Raw genomic sequence first — 16,298 nt, forward strand, 5'->3', positions numbered from 1 at the left:
GTTCAGGAAGCTCTTCTAGGGCAGTCACTGGGCTTCAGTGCTGGCCTGGGCCTCTCCTGTGCTGGTCTCTGGCTCAGGCTTTGTCTCCTGGGCTCCTGTGGGGTAGCCCTGGGTCCTGGAGGGTCATGGCTGGACCCGGGCTCTCCTCCGGCCCCACGGAGCTCTTCCTGCATCCCTCTCACAGGCCCACCCTAGCTTTGAGCCACAGAGGTGCTAGCTACAGTCCCTGCCTCCCGCTGCCCCACAGCATCAGCTGCAGCCTCCAGCTCCCCGCCGCTCTCCAGGGGGCTCTCCTGACATCTGCCCCACTCCTCTCTGCCTTCCTGGCCCCTCTCCTGCCTTCTTGTCTCCTCTTCTGCTTGTCTCTCTGGCTTGCCCTTCTTTTCTATGACCTGGTTTCTAACCTGGCCTGTGTGTAACTCCAGGTCTCTTTGTCTCCGCCTGTTTCTCTGCTGGTTTATCTCTTGTGTTGCAGGGGAGGGACCTCTTCCCCTCCACCCTTGAAGGTTCCAACATTGCTTCTGTGAAATCAAGGCACATCAGGCAGATAAGAAGGAGAAAAGTTAGCATGCACACGTGTGTGTGTGTGTGTGTGTGTGTGTGTGTGTGTGTGTGTGTGTTGCTGGGGATTGAATCCAGGGGCATTCAACCAAGCTATACCCCCAGCCTCTTTTTTAACTTTTTGTTTTAAAACAAGGTCTCACTAAGTTGCTGAGAGTCTTGCTATGTTGCTGAGGCTGTTTTTGAACCTGTGATCCTCCTATCTCAGCCTCCCAAGCCAAGCGCGGATCGCCAGACCCAGCCAGCCTCGTTTCTTACAGGCACAGGGTGCCACATGAGAGAAGAGTGAGGGCCTGAGTGGAAGGGGTATCCTCCTCGCAGGGAGAGGGGAGCCGAGCAGGGCAGCTTAAAGGAAAGTAAATAATTCCTGGGAAAAATGAAGGGGTCCTCAGAGGGCTGGGGGACAGCTATGATAAAGGCTGTCTGTGCGTGCCATCGACCTGTCCATGCTCCAATGATGTAAACACAGTCTTCCTTGGTTGGGGAGATTCCTGAGATGCAGAGAAGGGGAGCTCAGATAAAGCCCCCCTGAGTTTGCTGTCCCCAGGTGACCTCAGTCTGAAGTTATCAGCTACCAGCGCTGTGCATCCGGGTGGCATTTTTTGGTGTCAGTGTCCCACTCTGTCGCCACCATTGTTCTCACTTACCGGCCCTGCCTTACCTCTCAGTCTTTGTCCCTGGCTCTCCCTGAGCCTCTCTCACTCCGAGGGACACCCAGCAGGCCAATGTTAGAATCGAAGCCTCACTAAAAGCCAGGTCGCTCGCCCCCAGGAACCCCCACTCTGGCATCTCCCTTCAGACCTTCCCAACAGCGGCCAGACAAGGGTGTCTCTAGCCCTGCTGCATGGCCCGTGTGCCTGGGGGCTGCAGACTGACTCAAGTCGGCCCCCACCAAGAGCCCCTTTCTTCCTCTCCTCTGTGGTCTCCCCACTTAAGTCCAGGCCCCCGTCCCCACCACATGAAGCCCGAGCCTTGGCTGGGAGACCAACAGGGCTCAGAGCTCCCGGGCCCTGCCATGGGAACTGTGCCCGTGAGGGACATCCTCAGGTGTTCACCCGGCCATGAGCTTTCCTCCCACAGGGAGGATGACCAGAGTCCATGGCAGAGGCCCAGCTGGAGCCAGACAGGACTAGGACAAGAACCGGTGCTGAGACTGAGGGGCTGAGCTGAGGGAGCGGTCCCAGGCCCCTGGGGGCAGAGTTTAAGGACAGGAATGAAGGTTGGTGTGAGCGCAGGAGAGCAAGGAAGCCTCTGGTGGCAGGTGGGGGAGGGCAAGGCTGTCACCGGTGAGGACAACATCTGAGTTGAACCCTGCTGCACTGGAAGCGAAGGCAAGGAACACATTCCAAGAGAAGGCAGAGGGGCACAGGAGTGCTCAGGAAGACCTGGTTGTGCAGTGGGCAGAGGTGTGAGGGCGGTGGTGCCTGGGCCCCACTGTAGGGTCTCACCCACTGGCAGCTCTGTTCAGAGACTACAGGAAGGGAAACCGAGGGCCGGGAGACCAGCTAACAGCTACTGTGGTGCTCCTGGTGAGCGCCCACGAGGGGCAGGCCAGGGCTGTGCTCCTGGCATTGGCACAAGATAACAAAGAGGGCATCTTCTAAGACAGAAGAATTCACACACTCCCAGAGCACTGGGGCCAGAGAGAAGATGCAGCCATCTTCATCTCCAGTGTGGTGCTGAGGGAATATTGGGAGCAAAGATCCTAGCACAGCAGGCTTGGGGCATCCCGGGTAGGACTCCTCTCTTCCCCTCCTGGCAGCTAGACATGAGGCGTGGAGATCTAGCAAGAGCCAGGAGACAGGGCAGCCTGGGAGTCGGCAGCTCCTGAGGCCGTCAGAAACTGAGCTGGCTCTCATCTATTTATGGCTCCAAAGCAAGAAAGGGGTAAGAAGTAGCTTAGGAAGGACCCTGCCTGGCGCTGAGTTCTGCTTCTTTGGAGTCTTCTTACCATATCTGACATGGCCCATACCCTATACACACACATGTGCACACACACACATGTACACACACATGCACAGAACCTATCAGCAGTGGCACTAAATGCTTCAGGCCAACCAACAAGTATCTTCACATGCAAATTCCCTCCCTTCCACCCTCGCCCAGTCCCCACACAACTGCTCTCTGAGCAGCTGGAGGCAGGGAGGGGGCAGCAAAAAATAAATCCCATTTTCTGCTCCCTTACAGTGCTGGGCTGCAGCCTCCTCCTGCCCACAGAAGGAGAGGGGGATTAGACCTCCGTGAGGCTCAGGCGCTGCCTCGTGGGGAGGGCGAAGGGCAGGACAGGGACAGAGCCGGGAGGGGTGGCAGTGTCGGTGACAGGGCTAAGAATAACAGCTTCCATCAGGCTCACACCCTCTCCTGCTTGCCATGGCTCAAGTTGTCCTGCCTGTGCAGGAGACAGACAGACAGATACAAGGTGTCTGTGTGAGGCTGTGTGTCTTTGCAGGAGACAAGACCAAAGTGTGGGAGGAGGTGGACAGGCAAGTGGTGTCCTTGTGACTGGGCGAGGCTCAGGGGGGGCAGCCCCCTGTGACAGTGGGTGAGGCAGAGAGAGTCCTGCGGCCGTCAGAGGCCGGGGCGTGCAGGCCGTACCGTGTGGGAGAGAAGCCAGACAGGCAGACCCAGGGGGCAGGGCTGAGGCCCAATGTGTGGTCATCAGGGCCTTCGTGCTGACCGCTGGGGTGGCAGGAGCGGCTCTGCTGGGTCTCTGGGGTTCTCCCTCTGCGCATGGCAGTGGGGCAGAGACGGGGAGAGCGCGAGGCTGCCTTTCCTGTCCACAGGGCAACTGCGGAGGGGAAGTGTGTGTGCACAGGGGTGTGCCTGGGAACGAGTGTGTATTGTATGACCTTAGTGTCTGTGTATAAGGGTGTGTGTTCTAACCTGTGTCTATATGTACGTGCACATCTCTCTCTCTCTTTGCAGCCATACAGCTCCTTCCTTCCTCCCTTCCTCCTTTCCTTCCTTCTTTCCTTTCTTCCTTATGGCCATTGAACCTGGGGTGCTCTACCACTGAGCTACTCCAGCCCTTATTTTTTGTGTGTTTGTGGTACTGGGGATTGAACCCAGGAGCATTCTACCTCTGAGCTACACTCCCAGCCCAATTTTATTTTATTTTTTTATTTTGAAACAGAATCTCACTAAGACACTAAGGTTCTCGTTAACTTGCTGAGGCTGTCCTCAAACCTATGATCCTCCTGTCTTGGCCTCCCAACCACGGGCCACAAATGTGCGCCACCACGCCCGCTGCGGGTCTGCCTTTTCCATGGGCCTCCTTGCTTTCAGTGCAGAGTGAGCTGAACGTGAGCGGGGACACAGGAGGGCTACGTTCTTGCTCTTTCCAGAATGGAGCAGGAAAGACAAGTGCCGGTGCTGGCCTGACTACAGCGGCCTCCCGTCATTGGCTGGTAGTGTAGGGATGCCTCGGCGTGTGGAAAGTGCTGGGGGAGGCACCCTCTTCGCATTTCTGTGTGCGGCACAAATGCTAGCGTTCTTTGTCAAGCCAGTGCTCCACGCGGTACGCGATGCCTGACCTCGTCCGAGGACTGTCCGCAGGATGGCTTCTTCCCTGGCTTGCCTGGCCAGGTCTCGGCCTTGACATCAGCAGCGGGGGAGGTCCACCTGGGCCAGGTATCCATCCACCTAAAACACCACCTACCTACATGGCTTCTTTAATTCAGGACTTTATGAAGCCAACTAAATGGTTCACTGCGAATGACTAAACTCAACCTTGGAGAGAAAATCATAAACATTTTACTACCTAGCTAAGCCAAGCATGATTACATATGGAAACTATGGACGCTGCTCAGTGGGATTGTGATATTAATTTCCAATTTCCTCTTCGCTGAGGAACTGATGAAAGCCCAGTCCCTCGGTGCTGTCCAGGCTAGGATCAACATCTTCCATCGCGGTCCAAACCGCCGCCTCTGGCCCAGAGCGCCCGCCCGCTGCAGGCTGGCCGCTCTGCCTTGGCCTTGACCCTCCCCGGGCCGCCAAGGGTGCGCTTACGCAGGTTCATTTAAGCACAACCTCCGCTGCTGTGTGGAGAAGAGCTGCCTCCCCCAGCTGTTCTTTCTGCAAATGCCAGCCAGCTGCCTCGGGCACCAGGGAGCACTCCCTCTGTGGGCTCCATGCTGAGTCTGTTCCCTGTGCTAGTCCTCCCGCCAGGCAGTTTCCCTGTTTCTGGCCTGTTCTGAGAAAGGGTGGCATGCTCTGCCCCAGTGGGATAAAGGGAGCTGAGAACAGCTTGCCCCCTTGGGCAGGAGCAAGACATCCCTCCCAGCCCCCTGGGACACAGGGAGCTGTACTCCAGGTGTAATGAATGGCAGGGAGACTCCACTTAACAGTCACAGCTTTTAGTGGGACTTAACTCCAGGGGAGAGCCCAGAACAGGATTTGGAGTTTGGTTTAGTCCTGCTACCATGTGACTTTGGCAAGGCATTTACTCTCCCTGACCCTAAGTTTCCTTGCCATAGAAGGAGCTACCCTCAAAAACACACTGTGAAGCCAGACACAGTAGTATACACCTATTAATCCCAGTACTTGGGAGGCTGAGACAGGAGGATCACAGGTTAGAGACCAGCCTCAGCAACTTGGCGAGACCATTTCAAAATAAAAAGTAAAATAGGGCTGGAAGCTGGGCATGGTGGCACACGCTTTTAATCCCCACACTTGGGAGGCTGAGACAGGAGGATCACGCAGGTTCAAAGCCAGCCTCAGCTACTTAGTGAGGCTCTCAGCAACTTAGTGAAACCCTGTTTCCAAATAAAATATAAAATAGGTCTGAGAGTATAGCACAGAGGTAGAAAAGCCCCTGGGTTCCACCCCCAGTACCATAGGAAAAAAAAAAAAATAGGGCTGGGAGTGTAGCTCAGAGGTAGAATACCCCTGGGATCAATCCCCCATACCACACATACAAGTATATAGAGAAAGAGAAAAGAAAAAAGAAACCTGCACTAAGATAACATATGAATAAGTCGGGCGTGGTGGTGCACGCTTGTAATCCCAGCATTTGGGAGGCTGAGACCTGAGGATCGCGGTTCGCGGACAGCCTGAGCTACTTAGTGAGGCCCTCTGCAACTCAGTGAGACCCTGTTTCAAAATAAAGATTAAAAAATTGGGTAGGGGGTGTAGCTTGGAGGTCAAATGCCTCTGGGTTCCATCCCCAGACCCACAAAAAAAAAAAAAAAAAAAAAGGATAACATATGAATAGGTATGTGTAGGTAAAGACCTGCCCCTGGAAGGCAATCATGTCAGATATCACTATTGTGCCTCTTAGAGAGGATCCTAGAACACTCAGCATTTCCCAAACTCTAAAGGTGCATCACTTCCTTGCATGAGCATCGGTGACCTGGGAAACTGGTTAAAATGCAGCTCCCTGGGCCCACCTCAGGCCTCTGTCTGGCCAGCTTCAGGGAGTGGGGCTGTTTGTGGGAAAGACTGGGCCAGCCGCCTCCCGCCCCTTCCCCTGGTGGTTCAGAGCTGCGGAGCCTCCACGTGTGCCTGCTGAGCTCCCAGGGAAGCCGGCCCAAGTGAGGCCCGATTGAGTTTGACACCGTCTTCACCCCAGAGCACCCTGGCCGCTGCTTTGGTTTTGATTACAGTGGCCTGGCACCGCGCAGCCGCGGCCTGTTCACCTGAACTGCCAGCACGAGGCACAGATGCTAATTACACGGGTAAGTACTTGCAGATTTCCCAGGAACAACAAAGATAATTTGTTTGCTCCATGGCTTGTTAGGAGGGAAGCCGGGCTCTGGTGACTGGGTGGCTTGTAGATTAGGCCCGTGGCCTTTCACCTCCTCCTGACCTTTGCCTGCTGGTTCTTCCAGCTGTGCTGATTAGAAGCTGGAGAAATTGAGGTCCCCCACACCCAACAGGCTGCAGGAGATGGGCAGGAAAGAGGGACCCAGCTGAGAGGCTGAGGATGGACATCTAGCAGGGGTCCCGCTTGCTGACGAAGATCAAAGAGCAGGGCCTTTTCCACACGTGCGCGGTGTGGCCTTCATGGCTGAAGTGCAGTGACAACCAACGTCATTCACAGCACACAGCCCCTCAGTTCTTTAGCCATGTGGGGCAGAGGAGAAACGAGAAGGGCCACTCACAGGGCCATTGGGGCCGGGGCAGCCGAGTGCAGCCACCTGTGGCAGCTCCGGGAGGTGGGCTCATGGCCCTGACTGTTAAGGGGTGGGCAAGAGTGGCTCCCTGTCTAGGGGAGAACAGGGCCAGGCCCTCTCCCATCTCTGAAGGGCATCGTGAAAGAGGAAAGTCACCATAGAAATTAGCCCCAGCCCATCTGCGGAAGAACCAGAGGGCTGGCTGCACCAGAAGTCAATTCCCGGCTGGAGGGATTGTAATGGTCCCCACTCCTGGCCTCCTTCTGCCTGGGGGAAACAGGAGAGAGGGATAATTACTGCAATCATTGTTAATGTTGTTATCCCTTATGCTTTTATGTGTCTTAATGGTTTTTATACGCTAATAGTCACTATTTATCAATGGCCTACTGTGTGCCAGACAAGGAAAGAGGCGCTCTGCATCTATGATTAGGCCTGTGAGGGAGGGAGCATGAGGTCCCGGTTACAGGTAAGGGAATGCATGCTCAGAGAGATTAAGTACCTTGACCGAGATCACAGAATAAGATGCAGAACAAGGGTTTTTTTTTTGTTTTGTTTTGTTTTGTTTGTAGTATTGGGGTTCCTGGAAGCCCTTCTGCCTCCGGGTTACACTCCCAGACCTATTTTATACTTTTTTTATTTTTGGAAACAGTGTCTCTTAAGCCAGCGCGGCTGGCTTCGAACCTGCATGATCCTCTTGTCTCAACCTCCCAAGCGCGGGGATTACAAGCATGCGCCACCACGCCCGGCCAGAACAAGGGTTTGAACGGAGGACCCCAGTCTTCTCCTGTCCTCAGTCCCCTGGGGACCCCCCCCCCAGAGGGGCAAAGTCAGAAATAGAGGGCATTCCAGCACGGGGCTGTCCGAGAGGCTGGGGAAGTGAGGCTATGCCCTAGGAGGCCGGAGGATGAGCAGACTCACTGGCGAGGCCAGCCTTGCTCTGGGTGATGGACATGCCCACAGAGGAGCCCTGCTGTGCTGCACTCAGAAGAGTCCTCCTGGCCTCACACTCACCCCTTAGGCTGCCAGGAGACTGCTGAAGAGGGGTGGAAACTCTCTTGAACCTAAGGGCATTCTACCCCTGAGCTATACCACAGCCCAATTTTACTTTTGTTTTGAAATAGGGTCTCGCTAAGTTGCTGAGGTTGGCCTTGAACCTGCAATCCTCCGTCTCAGGCTTCCAATACTGGGATTACAGGTGTGTGCCACTATGCCTGGCTGGATGGAAACTATTGAAGGGAAATGGGGACGATGGCTTCCCTCAGTGTGGAGACCAGCCTGAGTGTCTAATTAGAGAAACTGAGGGTGAGGAAGGGCACAAGGCCTGACTGCTGGTGGCCTGGGGGTGGAGCTAGTGAAGACAGCAAGTGCCCTTTAGCCACTCCTCTCTGTGGCCCAGTTTGCCTACATGCCACATCAGTTTCCAGTTTTTCATTCTAGTTTCACTAATCATCAACATGCCTGTGTGTGTGTGTGTGTGTGTGTGTGTGTGTGTGTGTGTGTGTGTGTCTGTGTTACTAAAGGTTGGACCTGGGGATGCATGCCTATAATTCTAATACTTGGGAGGCTGAGACAGGAGGATCTCAGTTTTGAGGCCAATCTCAGCAAGGTAGTGAGACTCTCAACAACCTAGCAAGATCTTATTTCAAAACAAAAAAATTGCCGGGCATCGCGGTACATGCTTGTAATCCTAGTACTTGAGAGGCTAAGACTCCGGGATCACAGATTCAAGGACAGCCTCAGCAATCTAGCGGAGACCCTGTTTCTAAATAAGAAACAAAATCGGTCTGGGGATGGAGCTCAGAGGTAAAATGCCTCTGGGTTCAATTCCCAGTCTCACACACACACACACACACACACACACACACACACAACTTAAAAGGGCTGGAGTTGTAACTTGGTGGTAGAACACCCCTGGGTTCAATCCCCAGTATCAAAAAAATAAAATGGTTGAAAAGTTGCAATTTTGGAGATTTCACTTGAAGCGATAACATCAGCCTGTGGCTTTCCACTTCCCCATCTCCCCTTCTGCCCTTAGGCCTAAGATATGGCCACCTCTCCTGGCATCTTATGGTGTGTCCGGGATGTCCCTGTTGCTTCTGTGTATGTTCCTTCCAAGTAAGATGATTCATTAAACCTCTGGTGGATTCCATCTTTATTGTTTGAGGAGAACTTTTGAGTGAGTGTGTCCAGCCAGAGGAAAACTCCACTGACAGAGCCATGCCCTAAGCTGGGCCTGGGGAATGCGGTCCTCAAGCTGTGAACTAGGACCGAACAGGAGGGGCCTGTGCCGGCTCCCCTCCTGTGCTGCCCGCTTTGTGGAAGGGAGGTGAGCGGGCTGACCATAACTCCAGGTCCACCCCTGGGGACTGAGGACAGCACTCTCCACCCCTGAGGTCTCAGCAGCCCCGCAGGCCCCAGGGCCAAGAAACAAAGCTCTTCTTTCCTCTGGGAGCCTGTTGCAGACTTCAGTAAATCCAATCCCAGAAACACCTGGTCACCTGCCCGGTACAACCCTTGGCTGTCAGTTCCATTCTGGGCGACTGGAAAGAACCCTTGTCACTCCCAGCTTCGTATCTCCCCAGAGGAGACAGAAGACATATGTGGGGCACTTACCATGTTACCATCTTTGCAGTTCTAAATCTTGCCAACAACCCTAATCACGGGCATTCTATCTGAGTTATACCCCCAACCCCTTTTGTTTTCCATTTTGAAACAGGATTTCACTAAGTTACTGAGGGCCTCATTAAGCTGCTGAGGCTGATCTTGAACCTGCCATCCTCCTGTCTCAGCCTCCCAGTACTGGGATCACAGGCATGTACCATTGTACCCAGTTTAATTATCCCTATTTTTACAGACAAGTAGATTGTTGTTCAGAGAGATTAAGTGTCTTAACCAAGCCCAACAACTGGTAGAGAAAAGAGCCAGGAATGAATCTGCAACTTTTGGCCAAAGACTTTCTTACAAACTCCAAGGGAGCCAGTGACTTGCATCCTGACCACAAGGTCCCGGCCTAGTGGTTGCTCTTAAAGAAACCAACGGGGCTCAGGGGCTACAGGAACGGATCGCAGACTTCGAGGCCCACTAGGAGCATGCAGACCCAGGGAGAGGACTCGCCCACATGAGGTGGGCAGTGAAAGTACTGGGTGCAGAGGTCCAGGTCAGCAGTCCCTAGAGGAAGGATTAAACTCATGGCTGACAGGATGGGATCTGAATCCCAGGTGCTATGTGAGACAGGGCGTGGGGTACAGTCTTGTATCTGCAAGAAGCTTGTGGCAGCAAATAAAAAAAAATCTGATAAACGATGGTTTAATCAAATAGGGGTTTATTTTTTCCACATAAGAACAAGTTAGCGGTAGATGGTTGGTGGTGTCAATTCAGCCACTCAAATGGTGCTACCAAGGACCCAGATTCTTTCTGTCTTTCTTTCCTGCTACGTGTGTGTGTGTGTGTGTGTGTGTGTGTGTGTGTGTGTGTGTGTGTTCCTTATCCTTGTCCAACTTTACAGTCTTAATGTGGCTGCTGTAGCTCCAGGCATTACATCCGCACTCAGGGCAGAGAGAAGAAAAGACATTTTTCCTTTAATCAAGAAATCAAAAGCCTTCAATTTCCTAGTTGAAAGGTTTAATAAACTTGTTAAAAAGAAAGGAAGGGAGAATTCCTTCCAGAATCCAGAATGGAGCCACAGAATCACTTTTAGCTGCAAAAGAAGCTGGGAAAGAGATTGTTTCGTTTTTATACCACATAACATGGAGAAGAGCTTTTTTGTTTGTTAGTAGTAGAATCTGCCATACAATTCTACATGTTGGCCATGTTATGGCATTCAAGGGATAGACGGCAAAATTCCATCCTGGTCAATGCATAGGAACACAAACTTTAATGCACATTGTCTCCTGGCCTCAGGACCCCCATCCAATGCCTCTACCTCTCACATTTGCCTAACAAAGCCCTCAGTGTGTTTTAGAACTACATTTTTAGAAGTCATTTGGCAATGTGTTTCAAGGGCCATAAAAGTGTTAATAAATTTTGACCCAGTATTTCCACTTCTGAGAATTTATTTGTTCCAAGGAAATAACCCAAAAGGACAGAGGGGAAAAAAAAACTGCATGCTCAAGGATGTTCACTGCAGTGTTAGTAATAAGAAACAACCCAAACAGCCAAGAAGAGGGGAATGTTGCTCAGGTCATATAGTATACTCACTGGGTGGCAGATCACACAGCCATTAAGTGTTCATCATTGTAAGTGTAACTTAGTGCTGGGCATGGTAGCAAATGCTTGTAATCTCAGTACTTGGGAGGTCCAGACAGGAGGATCATAGGTTTAAGACCAGCCTCAGCAACTTAGTGAGACTCTGTTTCAAAATATAAAATAAAATAGGGCTGGGTGTAACTTGAAGGTAGAATGCCTCTGGGTTTAACCTTCAGTACCCCCCCAAAAAATAAATAATAAATGAATTAATATATGGCCAGGCATGGTGGTGCATGCTTGTAATCCCAGTACTTGGGGGGGGGGGCTGAGATAGTAGGATCGCAGGTTCAAAGCCAACCTCAGCAACTTAGTGAGGCTCTCTACAACTTAATGAGACCCTGTTTCTAAATAAAACATAAAATAGGGTTAGGTTGTAGCTCAGAGGTAGAATGACCCTAGATTTCATTCCCAGTACAATAAATAAATAAATAAATAAATAAATAAGTAAATAAATGTATGTTACTTAGTAATGTCAAAAAGGATCTATGACAAAATGCTATATATATTTTTAAAACAACATGTCATCAAATGAATTATTTGGATTGCATACTTAAATATGTCTCATAGACAAAGAATTAAAGAAAATTCACAAAACTAATCTGGTTAGGCTAATGGGATTATGGATGAAGGCTCTGCTTTGTTATTTGAAGTGTCTGTGATAGCCAGGTGCCATGGCACACACCTGCAAGTCCAGCCACTTGGGAGGCTGAAGAAGGATTGAAAGTGTGAGGCCAGCTTCGGCAGTGGAGTAAGACCCTGCCTTGATATAAAATAAAAAGGCTGGGGATGTAGCTGAGTAGTAGAGCACACGTGGATTCAGTCCCCAGTACCACAAAATAAATAAACAGTAAATAAATAAATAAAAGGGTTTTTGTGGTTTGTAACATCATTAGGAGGAAGAATTAGGATAAAAGCTATCCATCTTAAGCCGGGCGTGGTGGCGCACGCTTGTAATCCCTACGCTTGGGAGGCAGAGACAGGAGGATCGCGCAGGTTCGAAGCCAGCCGTGCTGGCTTAGGAGACCCTGTTTCCAAATAAAAATATAAAAAATAGGTCTGGGAGTATACTCCAGAGGTAGGAGGGATTCCAGGAACCCCAGTACCACACACAAAAAAGCTATCCATCTTTCAAGCTACAGATCAAATGCCACCTCCTCTGGGAAGCCCTGCTTGCTTTTTCCAACAATATCTTTTTTGAAGCTCTTACTCTCTAAACCATGTGGTCTGGGATTCTGACTATGCTGCATTCCCCTCTCTTCCTGACCCATAAAAAGCACCAGACTTCAGAAATGGCACAGACCAAGAGCCCAGACTAAGAGACTAAATGTAGTGGAGGTGGTGAGGGGTCAGGGCACGCTGATCTCAGCCACAGGCTCAGAGCCATGGCAGTAAACAGAACTTAAGAAGCTGGGGGCAGCCGGGAGTGGGGGTGCTCGCTTGTAATCCCAGTACTTGGGAGGCTGAGACAAGAAGATCGCAGGTTCATGGCCAGCCTCAGCTACTTAGTGAGATCCTCCACAACTTAGTGAGACCCTGCTTCAAAATAAAGAATAGAGCCAGGTGTGTGGCACACGCTTGTAATCCCCGCGCTTGGGAGGCGGAGACTGGAGAATCATGCAGGTTTGAAGCCAGCGGTGCTGGCTTAAGAGAGCCTGTTTCCAAATAAAAATATAAAATAGGTCTGGGAGTGTAGCCCGGAGGTAGAAGAGTTCCATCCCCAGTACCACCAAAAAAAATAAATAAATAAACAAATAAACAAATAAACAAAAAAACAAAGAATAGGACTAGGGGTGTAGCTTGGAGGTAGAATGCACCTAGGTTCAATCTCTAGTTCTGAAAATAAATGTTGAGGGCATAAACTTCTAGACCTTGAGTCATGGGTGGTTTTCCTAGTTATTTTAATTGTATCATTAGTAGATAAGTACTACATGTATACATTCTTGCTGCAAACGAAATTTTAAATAACTCAGATAAATCCCCCCCTTCCACCCCATCCCCTCCTCGGGACTGTCAATTTGGTGTCCGCTCTTCCAGGATGTTTTTGAACTGTGCATCACATTTGTGTAAACATAGTTCTGAAGTGTGCGTTCATGTTTATATACACAGAGCCATATTGCTTTGTGACTTGCAGTAAGACCTTTCCATTTCAGGATGGAGAGATCTACCTCATGTGTTTAGACCCCAGAAAGCCATTACCGATGTACAGATTCCAAGATCTGTCTGGCCTTCTCTCTACCCATGAACATTTCGTTGTTTCTAATTGTTCCCATTTCCAGGAACCACCATCACCACGCCCCCTGAACGTGCCCTCTGGTGCCCTGGGAGCGTTCCTCTAGGCAGAGCCTTGGAATTGCTCCCATGAAGAGGTTAGGCGCTTTGTATTTTAATAAGCACTGCCAGATTGCCCTCCACAAGCACCTTGACCATTTCCGGTCTTGCCGCCAGCAACGAAGGTGTTCATTACTCTCAGATTCTTCCAAATCTGGCTATAATAAATCTTTTGAAAATGTCGCACAACTGATAGGTAAAAGTATGTTAGCTCAGTGCTGTTTTTCTTTGCATCTTTTTTTATTACTAGTGAGGCATGTACTTCCTTGCAGGTCAGCTGTCTATTCTGATCGCTCATTTTTTCCTTTTGGGTTATTTATCTTTTACGTATTAATGCAGAAATTTATTATACATCCTGAAAGTTAATCCTTTTCTATCGTGTATGTTGTAGATACCTTCTTCCAGTCTGCCGTGTGTGTGTGTGTGTGTGTGTGTGTGTGTGTGTGTGTGTGTGTGTGTGTGTTATTGGGGAACCCAGAGGCATTCTACCTCCAAGCTACAACCGCAATCTGATTTTATTTATTTGGAAACAGGGTCTTGCTAGGCTGAGGTGCGTCTCACTACTTGCGGAGGCTGTCCTCAAACCTGCGATCTTCCTGTCTCAGTCTCCCAAGTACTGGGATTACAGGTGTGCGCCACCACTCCTAGCTGTCACTTGTCTTTTAATAGGATTTATAGTGTCCTTTGTCATACAGCAGTGTTAAATGTGGACATAATCAAATCTTTCCCTTAATGGTTTCTAAGTTTTATGTCCTGCTAAAGAAAGTCTTTCCTACCCCAAGGTTACAAACAAATTCTCCTATATTTTCTTTTAATAGTTTTATAGTTTGGGTGTTTTTTTACATTTTGCTCTCTAATCCATCTGGAATTTATTTTAGTGAATGGTGTGAAGCAGGAATCTAACTTTATGGTTTTTTTCCACAAAGATAGCCAATCGTGGCTACTCTATTTATTGAAGGGTTCATCTTTTCCCTACTGCCTTTCCTCCCACTTTATTGAGGCATAATTGACAAATAAAAATTGTATATGTTTAAGGTATACAATATAATGATTTGATGCACATTACATTGTAAAGTAATGGCCATAATCAAGTTAATAAGCACATCTGTCACCTCATGTGGTACCTGTGCGCATGTGACCAGGGCACTTGAGATCTGCTCTTAGCAAACTGCAAGTCTACAATACAGCATCATTAACTATAGTTATGGTGCAGTACATTAAATTTGAATAGGGTCTATTCATCTTATAACTGAAATTTTATCCCACGTCATCACATGTTGAATTCCTCTTATACAAGAACTTTTTTGTGGGGAGCACTGGGGATCAAACCCAGGAGCATTCCATCACTAAGCTATACCACCAGCCCTTTTCCTGCCTCAGCCTCCCAAATCACTGGGATTACAGGTGTACACCAGGGTACTCAGCCAAGAGCCTTTTCTCTCTCTCTCTCTCTCTCTTTCTTTCTTTCTTTCTTTCTTTTTTTTGTACTGGGAATTGAACCTAGAGGCATTCTACCTTCAAGCTACACCCCTAGCCCTACTTTTTTTTTTTTTTTTTGGTGATACTGGGGGTAGAACCCAGGGGCTTTCTACCTCCAGGCTATACTTTCAGACCTATTTTATATTTCATTTGGAAACAGGGTCTCACTAAGTTGCTGAGAGCCTCATTAAGTAGCTGAGGCTGGCTTCAAACCTGTGTGATCCTCCTGTCTCAGCCTCCCAAGCGCTGGGACTAGAAGCGTGCACCACCACGCCCGGCTTATTTTTTGTTTTGAAACAAGGTCTTGCTAGGTTTCTAAGAGTCTTGCTATGTTGCCGAGGCTGTTCTCAAACCCATGATCCTCCTGTCTGAGCCTCTCAAATACTGGGATTACAGGCCCGCACCAACCACACTTGGCTATAAATTTCACCAAAATACAAAATCCTGTTGTGATTGCATTGGCATTACAATGAGTTTGTAAACTTCTTTGGGTAGAACTGACTCCTCGCCGGGCGTGGTGGCGCACGCTTATAATCCCCGCGCTTGGGAGGCAGAGACAGGAGGATTGCGCAGGTTCTGAGCCAGCCGCGCGCGCTGGCTTAGGAGACCCTGTTTCCAAAATGAAAATGTAAAAATAGGTCTGGGAGTGTAGCCCGGAGGTAGAAGGGCTTCCAGGAACCCCAGTACCACCAAAAAAAAAAAAAAAAAGAACTGACTCCTCATGGTCTCAGGGACTCCCACCCAAGTGCTTCCTGCTCACTTAGAACCTTAGTCTCAGCCTGACACTGAGCCCAGCTCCTCTGCTCACTGACTCTGAGACCTGGGAGGACCTCAGCCTCTCTGAGCCCTGGCGCCTTCGTTTCTGAGGCCAGGTGAAATGGAACAAGTCTGAGAAAGCTGCAGACAATGAGCTTCCAGAAGGCTAGCCTCCACCTCCATGAACTCTGTGAGCCAAGACAGCAAACGCTCTGAGCGGTTCTGCAGGAACAGGGTGTTTGCACCTGGGTAGACCCAGAGCGTGCAGGGGAGGGGTGCTGCTGTGGAAAGACAGAAAACCACCAGGTCAGTTGTTGTGTTAGTTACCACACCTGTATTATCTCGCATGTGACTGTCTTCAAAACAGACCTGCAAGGTAGATACTATCATGCTCATGTTGTAGCTGAGGAAAACAAGTCCCGGACAATGACCTGCCTGCCTGGACTCAGTCGAAGGTTCAAGAAGTACTGTGAGCCTCTCCCTCTGGTCCTGAAGCTGCAGCTGCCCCTGGTGCGCTGCTCCCCTGCTGAGTCTGATGAGCCTAGAGAGGCTGCGCCCAGCTCCCTGCGCCTGCATTCAGCTCTCAGCACAGCGTCTGGCATAGGGTTAGAATCCTGTTGGACCAGTGCAGACAGAATCCAAGGGTCACATCACGAACCTTCTAGACAGTGCAGTAACTACTAGATGAGTTCAGGGAAAGAAAAGGGCTCTGTGGACTGGGAAAACCGGGGAAGTCTTAAGTGATGAAGAGAAGGACTAGACAAAGGCAGGAGCATTCCTGAGTCAGAACTGGTATGGGCAGGGTGAGCCCAGTGT

Source organism: Muscardinus avellanarius (assembly GCF_963383645.1).
Source record: "Muscardinus avellanarius genome assembly, chromosome: 5".
NCBI classification, from domain to species: Eukaryota; Metazoa; Chordata; class Mammalia; order Rodentia; family Gliridae; genus Muscardinus; species Muscardinus avellanarius.